Here is a 12,875-nt window from a genome sequence, read left to right as displayed (position 1 = left end):
CTGAAGAAAACGAGGAACATCTTTTCAACCTATTATATTGAGTTGGGACCATGGTATTCGTTTTGTGAAAGAACTTGAATACACCAAACAGGCCCCCAAAATACAAAGATATTTCTACTTTTAAAAAATTACTATTGAAAGAGTGAGTTTTCACTCTTTCCTGATAAAACATGTAAATCACTCAAGAGCTGATTGGTCAACATATAGATTGACCAGATTTCTCACAGTCCAGTAGGCCTCAGAGCATGTGTTCAGCCCAGCTTCGTGAATACTTTAAATTTTTATTACTGATGTTAGTAGTTATAGCTTATTAGCAATCCAAAACAATACTTTTTTTAGCAAAAATAGATATGTAATCCCAAGACCAGTACAAAAAATTGTATATTTTTTACAATTATTTTGTAAAAAATTATACTCTTCTACCTAGGGCTACTGGACTGGTCAATTTAAAGAGAGTACTGATATTCATACCCTGAAATATTCTAGGAGATATGAGCATGTTTCCATTCTAAACTCATAACAATCTGATTGAGGTTATTTACCAACAAAGGTTTTTATCTCTGCAATTTCATAAAGTAGCTAGGAAGCCACAAACATTACTCAAAATTTGTTCTAAAATTCCTATAGCTCAAGATTGCTATATTGTGTAATGTTTAGAAATCTGTGGCCCACGTGGACCAGACTTAGAGCAATACCATTTCCAAAAAACACAGGCATGTATCTGAAATATGATTTCAAAATAAATTTTTAAGGTTCTCATAGCCTGAACACTGAAGCATATAAGTAACAAACACATCTTAAACACTTCTCTTTTTTTCTCCTCCACTGTTCTCACACAAGATAGCTGCTTGTGTGGTTTCAAAATGTGGCCAGTTCTTCAGATCTTTTCCCCCAGTTCCTTTTTTACCTTAGCTGGAATCACAAAAGCCCCAAGGAATTGGTCTATCAAGGCCGGACCCTTCTCTTTAGGAGGCTGAAGAAGAGCCAAGCTGAAACAATTACGCAATAAAATGTAATTTTCCTTTCACGGCTGATTCATTTTCACAGTGAAATCTAAATGTTCACTAAGATTGTTTGTTAATAGGTCTAGTTTGCTTTTAGCACAAGTGGTTTCTTTTGAAAATGAGCCACCTTAATAGCACAGGGGCTTTAAAGTCACACACATCGTGTGGTTGTATCCCAAAGTCATAGTAAACAACTCATACGCAATCCCAAAGCTATGAATAGCTTTCAAAATCAGGGCTTCTTTCCCACAAAATAACTGTGTAACTCTTTAAAAATCTATTCTTCCATTGAGTTTAGAGGAGTTAAATTTTAAAAACAGAATAATTTCAGGTACCATCTTAATCTACTTGTCAGGTTGGAATCTGAATACAAAGCTGTTACTTTTATAGTGGAGAGAGAGAGTCCTGTTATACAACATCAAGGAAAAGTGTGCAGCCTTTGGGGATCATTGGACGTCTATCAAGTGGCATTAAAACTTTTTAATTCTAAAAATACTTCAGCTCTGCTGGTGCGGCTCAGTGGATTGAGTGCCAGCCCGTGAACCAAAAGGCCATTGGTTCGATTCCCTGTGCCTGGGTTGCAGCTCAGGTCCCCAGTTGTGGGTACATGGGAGGCAACCAATTGATGTTTCTCTAGCACATTGCTGTTTCTCTTCCTCTTTTTCTCCCTCCCTCCCTTCTCCTCGCTCTAAAAGTAAATAAATAAAACCTTAAAAAAACAACACTTCAATATATTTCTTCACAGTTTTCCAATATTTAACTAGTTAGCTAAATTAAATTAACTCTATTTTCTTTGCTTCGATTTCTTAAATCTCAATAAACTGGTGGTGTTTATAAAAACAAGCATAAAGAAGATTTATAATCTTCATTATTTTCTCCATTACATCATGCAATGAAACTGACTTCCAAAACTCACACACAAATTCTCTTGATGAATGAGGCAATGGAAACTGGACACACCAACTTTGTATTTCCTGCCCCAACCACTCTCCAAACACCAAACATGTCCTATCTTTTTCAGAAAATATGTTGATCCAACTTCTCATATTCTTTGTTAGCAATTGGTTAGGATTTGTCGATTCGTGTGAATGAGGTTTGTTACCAGGTAAAATGGGATTCGACCATCTGGCACTGTAGACAAGCATAATGCAATAATTTGTGGGGAAGGAAAAAGGTTTTTGTTAACAGGGTGCTCAGTTTGGGGGAAAGGAGGCTACCCTGCTCCAAGCCATTCTCTTCTGCAAAACACAGAAATTCCCTTGTTCCCGAAAAAGACAAATCGAAAGCCATGCCCAGAGACCCCCCACCCTTCATTCTTATGTGCCTTTTTGGAGTCTAAGGCTGCTACATGAAGGGGTCTCTATCTCTCCAGCTCTAGGCGTTCTCTTTCCCTGGAGTGCACACTTGTGAAGCCAGTGTCTCTGTTGCCCTACCATAGCTTCCTCCCTCTCCCAGGGCCCAGATGTACTGCCAGATCATTGAAGCAGGTCGTTTGAGGGGCTCCGTCCACTGGGCCCCCGCATCCAACGCTGCTCGCACCCCTGAGACCAGAGAGCTTCCCTGGGAGCAGTCTGGGAACCGTTTTGCACAGCACAGCATCTCTCAGGCCTGCTGCTGGTGGAGCATGAGCTTGCTCCACACTGTGCCAGCAGGGCAATGCAAGAGCCACCAGCGGGATGCAGTATCTGTTACCCCACTCTGGGAGCACAGCCTCTCATGTCGGCTTGGGGTTCCTCACTCTCTAGCAATCTGCTCAGAGCCCCCACCCCATTACAGATTAAGAAAATGTATAGGTGGGCTGCACACTGTGGGCTCAAGTAGAGCTTCCTATTAAAAACTCCTGATTAAAATTCCCCTGCTTGTTAGGAGAGGTATCATTGCTCTTGAGTTCCTTTGACAATACTCTTGTTCTCCATACCAGCAGAGAAACTGAATTCTATTAACAAGTAGTATACAAATCCTTTCTCTTATTCCATGTAACAAATTAAGAATATAATTACATACAATTAGCAAAAGGTTCAGAATATTGTAAAAGAAAGAGTTGCTTTGAAATATAACTGCTAGGGTTCTCAGAGAAATGGATCCAACAGTATGCATATATGGAGAAGGAGATTTCTTTTAAGGGATTGGCTCATGCAATTATGGGAATTGGCAAGTCCAAAATCTGTAGGGCAGGCTGGCAGCCTGAAAACCCAAGCAAGAGTTGAGAGAGTTGAAGGTGCAGTCTTGAGTCCAAAATCCATGGGCAGGATTCCCCTTACTGTCTTAAAGAAGTAATATTCATTCTACTACAAAAAAAAACACAAACGAACTTTTTTTTCATTGATTTTGGAGAGAGAGAGAAGAACAGAGAAGGGAAGGGAGAGAGAGAGGGAAACATTGATTTGTTGTTCTACTTATTGATGCATTCATTAGTTTTTTCTTATATGTGCCCTGACCAGAGAGATCGAATCTGCAACCTTAGCATATCAGGCCATCACTATAACGAACTGAACTACGTGACCAGGGCTGGAAAACCTCAGTTTTTACTATTAAAGCCTTCAACTTATTGAGGCCCACCCACATTATTGAGGGTAATCTCCTTTATGTAAAATTCATTGGTTATAAATGTTAATCACATCTACAAAATACCCATCACAGCAATATCTAGTCTTAGTGTTTGACCAAACAACTGGGTGCCATGGTGTAGCCCAAGCTGACACATAAAATTAACCATCACAACAACCTTCATTCAATAGTATTTCCTCAGAGCCACAAGATAAGTAGGCTTAAATATATAAATCTCTTAGTGAATGACATAAAGCATGCCTTCATTAAGAAAACAAGTCCTCACGTTTTTACTTTTCTTGGCTCTTTTTAGACAGTTGCGTGGTGGTGGGAAGTATGGGCATGGGGAGGTAGGACTGTACGCCATTTCTCAAAAGCCCTCTTCTGCATAACCATGTCAAATGTTTGTGCTAGAGCATTGGGAATAGTGTGCCTGTTAGGATAAAAAAATGAACAAATAAATTGCTCACAACCTATGGAAGGTAGACATGTGGACAATCTACATATTACAAGTTGTGTTATAAATTAAGTGCCATACAAAAATATAAAGTCAGTAGTGTTGTAGGTATATAAAAGGGTTTAGGTTTGATTGTGCTCTCAGCTGAAAGGAAGATTCCCAGACTGGTGGAACTGCATTGCAAACATTCCTTACTGTTTTTTTTTCAATCCAAGCAGGTAAACGGGGAGAGACCATAAACATAAGGAAATTGTTTCCAAGGCAGAGTCACTCTTTTTATGTGGGCCATGTCAGTGGCACCACAGAGATGGTTAAAATTGAATTCACACAGCAAGTCCTGACATTTCATGTCCTAATTAGGGTGATTATGGGTAAGATTGAAAAATCTGCTTTGTCAGCAGATGATCCAATGAAGTGTTACCATAAAGAGCCTGTAACCGCCCCACACCTGGTCCAGGAGAAGCTCAAAACATGGAGCTAAAGTTACCACATTAATAATTATTTGTGACATGGTTGGCAAAAATAGTTTGTAATTGTGCTTGTAAGAGTACTTTAGGCAGTTGATTGCAGCAGGTCACTTTTTCTCTACCTCGTAAGAAGGTTTCAACAACTCGTACTTTTTTGTGTGATACAAAAAGCATATGTACAGAGAAATTTGTGACAGAGAGGGTTGTTTTTTTTAACGAGCCTAAAGCACTCACAGTACTTCTTTCTTTTCAGAAGAAAAGTTGGTGAGAATAATAAACTAGCTATGAGCCATTTCATTAGCAACAACTGAAAACACAATGCAGACAGTATGTGTGGAAGGAAACAGAGAGTGGAACAAAGTTGTTGTGTTCATATTTTTTCTGTTTTGTTTTGCCTTTGTTTTCAATTGCTGACATTTAAATATGGAACTTTTATAGTGTTGAGGAACCAAAATGAATTGGAAGGATAATACTTCTCACCAGATTTTCAGCATGAATGTTATATAAAAATATATAAAATCCTAGGACATTCAAATGTCTCAGAGCAACAGCTATAAGAGGACTATAATTCATTATTCTTTGGATATGGGTATGTAGTTTATGTAAGTTTCAATGGACTTTTACAACTATATGATCTGTGTTTAATTTGGAAGACCTTAAACTGGTGATAACTATTTGGGATTTTCAATGATAGTATGGATTCCATTCCGTTTTATTACTTATAAGTCAGGTAACTCATTAAATACATAACCAAATATTTTTTTAAATATTTGGTTTTGAGATCATTCATGTATTTGTGTTTACAAATCAGAAAAAAAAATACAATCTAGGAGAGACTTTCAAAAAGGGATAAACCACAGAGCACTGCTCTTCTGTCCTTACAGACATTCCCTCAGCATTTGAACTTACCATCTCTGGGCTTTGAACACTTGATGTGGAAGGACTTCCTAATTAACAGTTCCAGCTCCAGACAATTCTCTGAACTTCAGACTTGTGCTTCTAACAGCTTAATGATTATCTCCACTTCGATGTCTGATAGGCATTTCATTCATAACATGTCCCAAGGTGAACACTTGTTTGCCTCTCAGCCCCCACTAAATCTGTCCCTCCTGAATTGTTTGTTATTCATCTCACTATATAATTCTTCCACCCTTGGCTAAGGTAAATGATTTTGGAGTAAACAACTCTCTTTGCTCAACACCTAATAGGCCATCGATGAGCAAATCTTCTTGACTCATCCTTTGATTTTCAACTGTTTCTGCCCCACTCAATTGGCCTTACAATGCTCTACAAGGCCACACAGTGGTTGCCATCTCATTCACCTTCTTCCAGTCCATCCTCTTCACTTATGTGGTCTCCCCTCATTTCAATCCAGTGTCATGATCTGCATTAGTTTTCTATTGTTAGCATAACAAATGAGCACAAATTGCCACAAACCGAGCAGCTTAAAACAATACAAACTTATTATCTCACAGTCCTGTTGATCAGAAGTTGGGTTGGCTTGGCTGTTTTTTCTGACTGTTGGCAGAATCCTTCACCTTATATTTGTAGGAACGAGTTCCCTGTTTCCTTGTTGGCAGTGAACTAGGGGCTGCTCTTTGCTCCCAGAGCCTTCTCCCTGGTCTTTGCTCATGGGACCCTACATCATAGAGTCAGCAACAGTGAATGGTATTCTTCTCATACTTCTAATCGCTCTGACTTTCCCTTCTATGGAATCTACAGTGAGCTGAATTTTAGAAAACAGAGACATCGTGTGCAGACATTAAGATAGTTGTAGAAACAAATAATATATTAAGAGGATAATGGAAATCTAAAGGGTAAAATGTATTAAGCCACTAAACTGATTATTACATTGGCATTGTAGGTTCTTTGGCTGAAATATAGAACAGACAATTGCTTCTTAAGGAAAGGATAGATTATGACACTTACTGTAGAATCATGTAGAATTTAGTGGTAAATGGTTTAGTATAGTTTTACAGTTTGTTGCTTTTATAGTCTTAGAGGATAAAACAGTTGAACTGAAAATGTGCTCTTACCCATTTTCATTGCCCCACTGCTTTCCACGCTTTTTTGCTTTTTAGTTGGCTAGCACACTACTTTATTTTAAGCCAAGTATTTGAAAGTGTCAAATGAAAGTACTGCTGCAGGCAAGTGGCAGCTGACTTTGTTTTTACTTAAGTGTGAGGTAGCACTCACAGATGTCAACCTGTATTCTTTTTTAATCACATATTGTTTTATGAGTTCTAAATACGCTAAAACATTTCCAGAATTACCTTTGAAAACTTATTGTACAGTAATAAATGTAGGCTCCAGCAACACCTCAAATATATCAAATATCCATGTTCACAGAGATCAGGGGGGATCAACATGACAGCATTAATAATTTTAACTTAAAAAATTCACTTTTGGTATTGTTTTAATTTTATACATTTCTCTACAGATTGTCTCTTTATATATTTCTCCACGTGACTGCCATCTATGACAGGCTATAGACTAAAGACATTTGTTTGTGCTCCCTAACCACCCCAAGTGCGATAGACTAGACACCACTTGATTACGATGATAATCAAGGAAGGTGAAATTTATTCTCTGCCACTTAAAAAATGTCCGGATTTGGGTAAAAATAACTAATTTATTTCCAGTTTGAGTAGCACAGAGTAAAAAATTCAGAGTAGACCATTTGAGGTGGACAAAATTTACATGTCATTCCAAGAGTAAAGGATCTGAGTTAATCTATGAAATACAAAGCTTAAGGGTTCACAGGGAAACAAGAGAATACAATGTGAGTTAACAGCCTTAGGAAAGACCAAGAATAGGAAGTGATAGGGGACTCAAGACTTGGAAAATTTTAGCTTAAGGTAAATAGCCATAAACCTAGCAGGTAATGTGTATGTTAAGCTTTCGTTTCAGAAACTACAGATAAGGCCCATCCTGGCGCCTGGGAAAAGCAGTCGACCTCCTGGGGCATTGGCTAGAGATTACCACCTGGAGACATCCATATCAGGAAGAAGCAGGCCACTACCCCTTACCCTTTGAGACAGCTACCTGCCCAGGACAGGAATGTTGCAGCTGCTGAATCTCAAAGCCCTCACCCGCACATTGTTTGTCCTTCCCCACCCCCCTTATAAAAAGATATGGCCAAGAAAGAAAGGGGAAGATGGTTTGTTAGGGTATGAACCCGCCATCTTCTCGGATCCCCGGCCATCTGAATAAAGTGCCCATAAAAGATTCAATCGCTGTCATTGCTTATTGGATTTGGTAGTGACAGGCAGCCTGAACTCCGGTGTCTTTTCCAGTTACAGAAGTACCAGGAAAAGAACTATAAACAAAGAACAGATAAGGAAAGCATGCAGAATAACAAGGTTGCATACTGGTTTTGGAATTTCAGCTAAAAAGGGATTAGGACAAATTGGTCAACGTTTCCCAAAAGTGTCATTTGGGAGACAAAAGCCAAGTTGACAATTCATGTGGTCATTAGTGGTGTAACTTCTACTGAAAACTGAAGAAACAGACTTGGGTCAAAGCCTGTGTTGATAGGTGTGAAAGTTTAAAGGAGGGAACTCAGGTTCTGGCTTGAGCAATGATCAAGATGACCTCAAGTTTTAAATCTAATTTTTTAATCATGTGCTAAGGTAATTGTATAACATGAGACCACGCCTGGAATTTTCTTTAAGTCTCTGAAGTTTATATCTCAAAATGGCCTCACACACACTAGTAAAGTTTAGCAGATCTTTTGGAGTGATGGTGTGTTCTGCAGTAAGTGAACAGAAGAGGAAGAAAAGTTCAAAAGGTCATGAACCGAAGAGTATGATCTTTCAAGGAGAGATTTCATCTCTCTTAAACTTTATGTAACAGTAGACCCCTATAAGGAACATCTGCCATTTAAGATCTGCCAGGGGTAGAATAAGGTAGGGGTACCTCATTCTATCATAGCTAAATGTAAGACAAAGTACTTTTCAACACTTTATAAAATTTTGTTCATGTTGCATATCTTTTGAATTCTGGCTTTATACACTAAAAAAAGACAAGCTAAACAGGGCTCTTTTGGGACTCAGATTCTTATATGCATATAGCTCTCACTGTAAAGAAGGAATCAGAGTATAAAAATAATGGAGGGAGGTTTTGAGACACAGCTAGAGAGAGGTCAGTTAGTGACCTTAAACTAGTTATTTCCACTTAGAATGCTGTGCCCATTTTAGTTTACTTATGTATTTTCTTAAACTGTGCTTGCTCTGGGAATCAGGAGGGAAGAATACTGGTTGTGTTTTACTCATGCAATGTGTCAAAGACTACATTTTGGAGGACTGCAGGAAGAAGAGATAATAAAAGTATCTGTAATCAGTAGTGGAGACATGCTAAATGCCTTCATTACTGGTCCTGGATGGTGAAAGGGAAAACTGTTTTTATAGCCCTTGATTTCTTGAACACAACCACAATAATCTGGTAGCAATATTCTCTAATAAAGCTATGTAAATTACAAAAACTTGGGTTCTATAGAGAAGAAATAAATAGACAATATCTCAAAATGTCATAATGCTGGGGAAAAAAAAAACCCTACAGAAAGACCTAAAGAGAATTTTTAAAATAGAACTGGAAGGGATCCTTAGAAATTATTTCCTTCAATAACCTTTTGAAGATGTCAAGGCTAAGACCTAGAGAAGTAAAGTTACCTACCCAAAGGCTGGTTAGTAGCAGACCCCATGCTAAAGTTTTAGGTCACCAGATTTTTAGTTCAGTGTATTTTCTGGAACTTCTAAAAATTGATATTATTAATCTTTGCTCTATTAAAGCATAATTAGAAGCATCAACTATTTGTAAAATATCTTCCATTCAATAAGATATTTTTCTTTTTATTTATTAGTAAATTTACCCCTATATTAATTTCTTTAGTAAATAGGATTTTTTCTCTCTGCCATGTTATACTTCACTAGCAGGTAATCTTATGCCACACCCTCACCCCATCCCATTTCATTCTCACCTGGTGTTTGAAGGGTGGAGTCACTCAGGCATTCCCAAAGCTTGTGACAACTACTAATTTGCTTTTTAAATATTTCAAACCTAAAAGTTTTTTGAGCTGCAAAATTTACTTTAGTAACACTGGTTTTTCTTAGAGATATTTCTCATCTTTTATCCAGTAATTATACTCCTAGAAATGACTTTCTAAAAAAATTCTTAAAAAAAAAAAAAACAAATATCCTCCAACTTTGTTCTTTTTTTCCAAGTTGTTTTGGCTATTCAGGATCCTTTGCATTTTCATATAAATTTTAAAATTACCTTGCAACTTTCATAAAGTAGTATGCTGGAATTTTGACTTGGGTGCCTTGAATCTATAGATCACTTTGAAGAGAACTGATATCTTAAAAATACTGAGTCTATGAACATGGTCTATCTGTCTATTTAGGTATTTAATTTTTCTCAGCGGTGTTTAGTTGGATGAATCATAAACATCTTTTGTCAAATGTATTCTTTTTTAAAACTTTACTTATACATTTTTAGTGTGAGGGGAAGGGAGGGAGAGAAACATCAATGTGAGACAAAAACATCAATGGGTTGTTTCTTGCACTCACCAACCAGGAACTGAACCTGTGACCCCTGTCCTACCGGTTGATGTCCAACCAACAGAGCCACACTGGCCAGGGCTCAAATTTATTCTTAAGTATTTTAATTTTTGATGCCATTATAAATGTAAATTTTAACTGCTGATATTTATTGCTAATATATAGAAATACAATTTCTTTTTGTAAATTGACTTTGAACCTTACCGTTTTACTAATAGCTTATTTGCAGATTCTTCAGGATTTTTTCTTCTTTTTTTTAAGATTTTATTTATTTTTATTTTTAGAGGGAAGGGAGGGAGAAAGAGAGAGGGAGAGAAACATCAATGTGCGGTTGCTGGGGGTCATGGCCTGCAACCCAGGCATGTACCCTGACTGGGAATGGAAACTGCGACACTTTGGTTCACAGCCCGCGTTCAATCCACTGAGCTTTGCCAGCCAGGGCAGGATTTTTTCATGTATGATCACATCATTTGTGAATAAACAGAGATCTGTGTCTTTACAATCTGTTTTCTTTTGTTTCTTTCTCTCACCTTATTATGCTACCAGAATCTTCAGTACAGTGTTGAATAGAAATTGAAGGAGTGGACATTCCTGCCTTGTTTCCCATTTTAAGGATGTGTTCAGTCTTTCACCATTTAATGTGATACTAGCTATAGAATTTTATCTTTAATAATTTGTATTTTTCAATTACAGTTGATGTACAATATTATACTATTTTCAGGTGCACAACTCAGTGATTACTCATATAAAGAACTTATGAAGTTATTACCCTGGTAAATCTGGTACTCATCTGACACCATACATAGTTATTATTATAACATTATTGACTATATTCCTTATACTGCACTTTACATGTACATGACTATTTTGTAGTTACCAATTTGTACTTCTTAATATCTTCACCTTTTTCACCCATTCCCCCAGCACCCCTTCCATCTGGCAACCATCAGAATGTTCTCTGAGTCTGTTTATGGTCTGCTGGTTTTATAAGTTTGTTTTTTAGATTCCATATATCAGTGAAATGATATGGTATTTATCTTTCTATGCACCACTTCTTCTTTATCCATTCCTCTCTTGATGGACACTTAGATTGCTTCCATATCTAGGTTATTGTAAATAATGCTGCAATGAATATATGGATGTATATGTCTTTTTGATTTAGTGTTTTAGCCAGAAGTGGAATTGCTGGCTCCTTTGTCTTCTCTTGCTATAGCCTTTGTTTTAATGTCTATTTTCTCTGGTATAAGTATTGCTATCCCAGCACTTTTTTTCATATCCATTTTTATGCAATATCTTTTCCCATCCCTTTACTTTCAGTCTGTGCATGTTTTTGGATCTGAAGTGAGTCTCTTGTAGAGAGCATATGTAAAGGTCTTATTTTGTGATCCATTCAACCACCCTGTGTCTTTTGATTGGAACATTTAATCCATTTGCACTTAAAGTAACTGTTGTGGTGATTACTGGGGGGGGTGGTTGTGTGTGTGTGCGTGCTCACGTGTATGTGTGTATGCGCATGTGTGTGTGCGTGTGTGTAAGGGGGCTAAATGGTAATGGGGAAAAAAGCAATAAAGATTTTGAAAAAAGTAACTGTTGATAGATATGTATTTATTGTCATTTTACTATTCATATTTTTTAAATCGTTTTTAGTTCTTCAAGAAGACCTTTTAACATTTCTTGTAATATTGGTTTGCTGATGATGAACGTCTTTAGATTTTTCTTGTCTGGGAAACTGTCTTTCAATTCTTGTTTTTCAACATTGATTTTAGAGAGAGGGAGAGAGAAGAGGAAAGAGAGAGAGAGAGAGATTGTTTTGTTATTCTAATTATTTACTCATTTGTTGATTGTTTCTTGCATGCACCCTGACTGGGGATTGAACCCCATAACTGTGGCATATCCACATGACGCTCTAACTAATTGAGCTAACCGGTGAGCGCTGTTCTTTAATTCAAAATGAAAGCTCTGCTGGATCACTTTGAATATTTTGTGCCAGCCCCTTCTGACCTGCAAAGATTCTGTTTCCTATCTTCATTTTTCTGTATCCTATTTCTTTGTGGAAGTTCTCACTGATTTCATCTACTCTTCTGTGGTGGATTCCGGCCAGCAGTATCCATCTTGGCTATAGATGCTCATCGAAACATGCTACAAACATGCACAGAGACAACCAGGTACTGCGGGGGAACAGGAACAGAAGGGCCACTATTCACGTGGGGAGCGCCTTGGCCACCCCCTCTCCTGGAGGGTGCCGCTTGGCCGCCCTCTCTCTGGTGGGGAGAGCGCCTTGTTCCCCCTCTGGAGAGGCTTTTTATTGGTTTAGTCTGAATAAGAATTCAGGTAAAAGCTCACTACTCATTGCTAGGAAGTAAGGGTCAAACAATAGATAACAAGGAAGTCTGAGGGCCCATTTTGAGTCAGGGTCAAAGAGCTGTAAAACTTTGAGGAACAAACTTACTTCTTCCTTGGACCCTTATCATTCAACTGAGAGCATTCTAGACAAAACAGGTTTCACAGGATTTTACATATTCTTTCTTAGGCCTGATCGCCCGGGGAATCTGCCCTTTTCAGCACGGAGCTGCACCACCCTGTCATTGTTTCAGGCTTAGGTGGAGCAAGGGAACTAAGGCAACCAAGAGATAAGGAGATTTTCTCCCAGACATTGAGGACTCAGACTATGTCAAAGCCGAGGGGCGAGTGTCCATCACCCCCTTTTGCTGTAGCCCCCAAAGTCCTTTCTTGGGGGCCTCCCACGGGATCGTGCCTGTCTTAGGCCTTTCACCCCCTGGGGAATCTTACCCGTCTTTGGTAACCGACCAAGCTTTGGGGTTCAGTTATGAATGAAGCAGCA

The sequence above is a fragment of the Phyllostomus hastatus genome, unplaced genomic scaffold (assembly GCF_019186645.2).
Source record: "Phyllostomus hastatus isolate PE091 unplaced genomic scaffold, TTU_PhHast_1.1 phas_contig_86, whole genome shotgun sequence".
In the NCBI taxonomy this organism is placed as follows: Eukaryota; Metazoa; Chordata; class Mammalia; order Chiroptera; family Phyllostomidae; genus Phyllostomus; species Phyllostomus hastatus.
Note: the sequence above shows the minus strand (reverse complement) of the source record.